The following is a 6283-nucleotide window of genomic DNA, read 5'->3' as shown; positions in this document are numbered from 1 at the left end:
GTCAGCCTCTAGTCCTGCCCCGTTACACTGACGTGCAGGCCCCACAGGTCAGGTTTGACCTAGACTGGCCCTGTTGACCGCTGACATCACAGTGACATCATGCTGATGCAGTAATCCTTTTCTGGAATTTAAATAAATCTTAAATGATTTATTTCTTTCAGAAAATTGCCAAAACTACTAAAATTCATAGAAATTAAACCGTAACTCCAAATGAAATAATTTATATATGAGAAATCATCAGAAAAATCCAAAGAATCTGTTTATGGCATTTTCATGCATGTTTGAACAAGTTAACCTCACTGAATAGGACAATTCATGATTATGGAATAAATGGTAATTAGTTTTGGAGTTGGAATTTGACTAACTATTGCACTAGGTCAATTCAGTACTTCAATATGACATATCATTCATATGAATGTGCATTGCATTGATTGTGGTTCCTTTTGTGTTTGTCGGTGGTTGTTCCCTCTTAGTAGACGATGTTTCCGATGACGTGATCGATGACACTGATGAAGAGATATACTATCTTCAGAAGTGCCAGGCAAGCAAAACCCCCTTGTTCATTCCGATACAATCCCACTCTCTCGCTCTTGCTCTCTTTTACTGCATTAGGACAACACCGATTCAACTGTTACATGCTGCGGTAGTTGAACCCTTTCCTCTGCATGACCTGTCATTGCCATAGTAAATAGATGAAACCCACTAGCATGAGTAGGAGTTGTTTGAGCCCTATTGTGCCTACTCATTCATGCTTGTTTTTCATGCCTGCTACTGCTTAGAGTTGAGACAGTTCTGATTCATCGGGGATGAATTGGAATGTGGTGAACATGTCCTACCGTTGAGAGCTAAGTGTGTGAACACGGTTTGGGAAAGGTAGCGGTGAGAGGCCATGTAGGAGTACATGGTGGGTTGTCTCATTGCAGCCGTCCTCAGGAACTGAGTTCTGTGTTTGTGATCCATGAACAACTACTACCACGCATTGGAATGCTTAAGTGCCCCTCTCGACTTATTAATCAACCTGATCTCTGTCCAGGAGTTGCAACTAGTTTCTGGTGTTTGTAGGTTGTGTTAGTAGTCTACCAAGTGGTACCCGGTACAGGTGGGCTTGGGACAGACTAGGCACCATGGCACGGTGTACCAAGGGTAGATCCATCCGTCGAGGTGGGCTTTGGAACCCCGCACACATCGTTTGGGGCCGTGAGCGACACCCCGGCCGGATCTCCTTGTGGATGGAACCCGAATAGGCGATAAACCTGGACTAGAGAATTGTTGGTTAGTCAGGTCGTGGCCGACTCCCTCGCCCGGATTCCGCTTGACGGTTGCTGAGGTACGTGACGTGTACAGGGCGATAAGTGGCGAGAGCGTGTGTGAAGAAGTACACCCCTGCAGGGTTATCATTATCTATTCGAATAGCCGGATTCCTCGGATATGGAAACTTGGACCCCTTGCATAGTTCATAGACAAGTAAAAGTGGATACTCTAAAATGCGCAAGATAAGTGTGAGTGCTATGGATGGCGTTCTCGCAGGGAGACGGGAGCGGATCCATAGTGGTGTATTGGTATGGTGAATATGTGGACTCGTGTGCGCCACCTCAAAGAGTTACTTGCAGTCGTAGTTTAGGTTAGCCACTGAGTCAAAGCTGGCTTGCTGCAGTTAAACTCCACCACCCCTTTCTTGATACTGATGCCTATGTAGATAGTTCTGATGTAAGTCTTGCTGGGTACATTTGTACTCACGTTTGCTTAATTTATGTTTTGCAAAGAGACTTCAGTCTCGCTAGTAGTTCCACGTGGACTTCGACGTTTAGCTTGATACCTCAGCTACGATCTTGTGCCCTCGGCAGGATCTGGTAGATAGTCAGGCTTCTCAGCCTTTTTCATTTATAGATGTCTGTACTCAGACATATTAAGCTTCCGCATGTGCTTTGATTGTATGCTATGATTGTTGGGTCATGAGACCCATGTTTGTAATATCTCACTCCTCGGAGCCTAGTGAATAAATACTCTGAGTCGTAGAGTCTTGTTGTGATGCCATGTTGTATTGCACATATTGAGCATATTGTGTGTATGATTGAAATGCTTGGTATGTGTGGGATCCAACAACCTAGTTGTTTATCCTTGGTAGCCTCTCTTATGGGGAAATGTAGTCTTGTGCTTCCATGAGCCATAGTAGTCCGCTACAGCCCGGTTCACCGGAGTCCTGCTAGCCCAGCACTACTGCTCCGGAACACTTGACTGGCCGGCATGTGATTCACTTCGTTCCTGTGTTTGTCCCTTCGGGGAAATGTCACGTGGTGACATCCGGAGTCCTGCCTAGCCTGCTACAGCCCGGTTCACCAGAGTCCTGTTAGCCCAGTGCTACACCCCGGATTCACACGCTGCTGACCGACATGCTTGATGTTGATTCATGTATGCCTGTCCCCGTAAGTTAGTGCCACTTTGGGTTCACGACTAGTCATGCCGGCCCAGGTTCTCTGTCATATGGATGCTAGCGACACTATCATATACGTGAGCCAAAAGGCGCAAACGGTCCCGGGCCATGGTAAGGCGATACAAGTGGGAATACCGTGCGTGAGGCCGCAAAGTAATATGAGGTGTTACCGGCTAGATTGATGTGACTTGGAATCGGGGTCCTCACAAACAATTTTGACCGTCCAAACCTAAATTTAGGACAAGATGAACATTTTTATGCCCTAAAATGCAATTTCCAAAAATGCAAGTTTTTCTCTAGTTCAAATAAAATAGCAAATAAAAAATGAATAAAATAAGAATTTGATTTTAAAATTTCTTCTCCAATATTTCTCTCTTGTTGAAGAACTCATTTTATCTTATCTCATTTATTATTGTTACCAGAAATAATTGGAGAGAAAATATTAAAATCAAATCGATCCTTTCTTCAAATTTGAAATAAATTCAAATATTAAAATTTGTGAAACCTCCAACTCTCTCCTTGGGTCCTTGAGTTGCTTAAGATTTCTTGGATCACAACCAAATGCAAATAAAAATATGATATGCATATGATGACCTATGTATAATATCCAAATTGAAAACTGGGATGTTACAAACCTACCCCCTTAAGATGAATCTCGCCCTCGAGATTCGGGTTGGCTAGAAAATAGGTGCGGGTGGTGAGGGAGTCCTGGATTAGGGGGTATCCGGACAGCCGGATTATATCCTTTGGCCGGACTGTTGGACTATGAAGATACAAGATTGAAGACTTCGTCCCGTGTCCGGATGGGACTCTCCTTGGCGTGGAAGGCAAGCTTGGCAATACGGATATGTAGATCTCCTTCCTTGTAACCAACTCTGTGTAACCCTAGCCCCCTTCGGCGTCTATATAAACCGGAGGGTTTTAGTCCGTAGGACAACATACAATCATACCATAGGCGAGTCTCTACGGTTTAGCCTCTCTGATCTCGTGGTAGATCAACTCTTGTACTACTCATATTATCAAGAATAATCAAGCAGGACGTAGGGTTTTACCTCCATCAAGAGGGCCCGAACCTGGGTAAAACATCGTGTCCCCTGCCTCCTGTTATCATCCGCCTTAGACGCACATTCCGGGACCCCCTACCCGAGATCTGCCGGTTTTCACACCGACATTGGTGCTTTCATTGAGAGTTCCTCTGTGTCATCATCATTAGGCTTGATGGCTCCTTCGATCATCGATAGCGATGCAGTCCAGGGTGAGACTTTTGTCCCCGGATAGATCTTTGTATTCGGTGGCTTCGCACTGCGTGCCAACTCGTTTGGCCATCTGGAGCAGATCGGGAGTTACGCCCTGGCCACCAGGTCAGGTTCGGAAGCTTAAATTACACGGCCGACATCCGCGGAGACTTGATCTTCAACGAATTCGAGCCCCTGCCAAGTATGCCGCACGGTCACGATGAGCTTGATTTAGCTCTACCATCGGACAGTGTGCAGGAGATCGCACCGGCAACCGCTCCGACCCTCAATTCGGAGCCGATTGCGCCATCCACGGACGGGGGGATAGACCCCGCCACGGAGGCCGCATTCTCAGCGGCGATCGAGTCGAGTATCGACCTTACCCTTCACGAGAGCCGTGACGCCGAACTACCGGATTCTTCCCCGGCCACGGACTCCGAACCGCCTGCGCCCATGCCTATCGAATCCGGCTGGGCGCCGATCATGGAGTTCACCTCCATGGATATCTTTCAGCACTCACCCTTCGGCGACATACTGAACTCATGAAGGTCTCTCTCCTTGTCAGGAGAGTCCTGGCCGAACTATGTCCGGAAGGATTGGGATGCGGATGACAAAGAAATTCGCCACCCACCCACCACCCACTTAGTAGCCACTGTCGACGATTTGACCGACATGCTCGACTTCGACTCCGAAGACATCGACGGTATGGACGACGATGCGTGAGACGAACAGGAACCACTGCCCACAGGGCACTGGACAGCCACCTCATCATATGATATATACATGGTGGACACACCCAAAGAAGGCAATGGCGACGGGACAACGGAGGATGACCCCTCCAAGAAGCAACTCAAGCGCCGACGTGAGCGGCGCCGCTCTAAGTCTCGCCAAAGCAAAAGCGGTGAGATAAGAACAGGAGATAATAACACTCCGGACAGTGCCGAAGATGACAACAATCCCCTCCAGCAAGATTTAGACAGGAGGATGGAGAAGCCAGCCCTCCCGAGAGAGCGGCAGATGGAGAGGTGGAGGATGATAATTACATGCCTCCCTCCGAAGACGAGGCAAGCCTCGACGATGACGAATTTGTCGTTCCTGAGGATCCCGTCGAGCAAGAGCGCTTCAACCACCGGCTTATAGCCACGACAAATAGCCTTAAGAAAAAGCAACAGCAGCTTCAAGCTGATCACGATTTGCTAGCTGACAGATGGACTGAAGTCCTCGCGGCCGAGGAATATGAACTCGAACGCCCCTCCAAGAGTTACCCAAAGCGCAGGTTGCTACCCCGACTAGAGGAGGAAGCATTAAAACCTACATCTCCAGCGTATGACGCGGCTGATCGGCCACCTCGTGGCCACGATTAAGAGGCATTTCAGCCAAAAGCTCAGCCCGCACCCCGATGCCACTCAAAAAAAATGTCAAGGCACGGGGAAACACGCTAGACGTGCGAGACGTATTGGAGAACAAAGCAAAAGAAGTAAGATCGATCTACGGATCACGAGGGCGCGCCACTACGCGGGACGATAACCGTCACGCCGAATACAGTAAAAGTAAATCCGGCCTGGCCGAACACAGCGGACAAGACTCATTTGAGCTGCGTCGCGACATAGCCCAATACAGAGGTGCCGCACACCCCCTATGCTTCACAGACGAAGTAATGGATCACCAAATCCCAGAGGGTTTCAAACCCGTAAATATCGAATCATACGATGACACAACAGATCCTGCGGTATGGATCGAGGACTTCCTCCTGCACATCCACATGGCCCGCGGTGACGATCTACATGTCATCAAATACCTCCCACTTAAACTCAAAGGACCAGCTCGGCATTGGCTCAACAGCCTGCCAGCAGAATCCATTGGCTGTTGGGAAGATCTAGAAGCCGTATTCCTCGACAACTTCCAGGGCACTTATGTGCGACCACCAGATGCCGATGAATTGAGCCACATAATTCAGCAGCCAGAGGAATCGGCCAGGCAATTCTGGACGCGGTTCCTGACAAAGAAAAATCAAATCTTTGACTATCCGGATGCAGAGGACCTAGCAGCTTTCAAGCACAACATCCACGACGAGTGGCTCGCCCGGCACCTTGGCCAGGAAAATCCAAAATCTATGGCAGCCTTCACGACACTCTTGACCTGCTTTTGTGCGGGAGAGGACAACTGGCTGGCTCGCAATAATAATATATCAAAGAACCATGGTACTTCGGATACCAAGGATGGCAATGGCAGGTCACGTCGCAACAAACACAAGCGCCGCATCAACAGCGACAATACCGAGGATACGACAGTCAATGCCGGATTCAGAGGCTCTAAACCCGGTCAGTGGAAAAAGCCATTCAAAAGAAGCACCCCGGGCCCGTCCAGTTTGGACCATATACTCAATAGCTCGTGTCAAATACACGGCACCCCCGATAAGCCAGCCAACCACACCAACAGGGAATGTTGGGTGTTCAAGCAGGTCAGCAAGTTAAATGCCGAAAACAAAGATAAGGGGTCACATAGCGACGACGAGGAGGAGCCCCGGCCGCTGAACACCGGAGGACAGAAGAGGTTCCCCCCACAAGTGCGAACGGTGAACATGATTGTCGGTGTCAAAACCGGCGGATCTCGGGTA

The sequence above is a fragment of the Triticum urartu genome, chromosome 5 (assembly GCF_003073215.2).
Source record: "Triticum urartu cultivar G1812 chromosome 5, Tu2.1, whole genome shotgun sequence".
NCBI classification, from domain to species: Eukaryota; Viridiplantae; Streptophyta; class Magnoliopsida; order Poales; family Poaceae; genus Triticum; species Triticum urartu.
The sequence above is the reverse complement of the archived record's forward strand: the minus strand, read 5'-3'. Positions refer to the sequence as shown.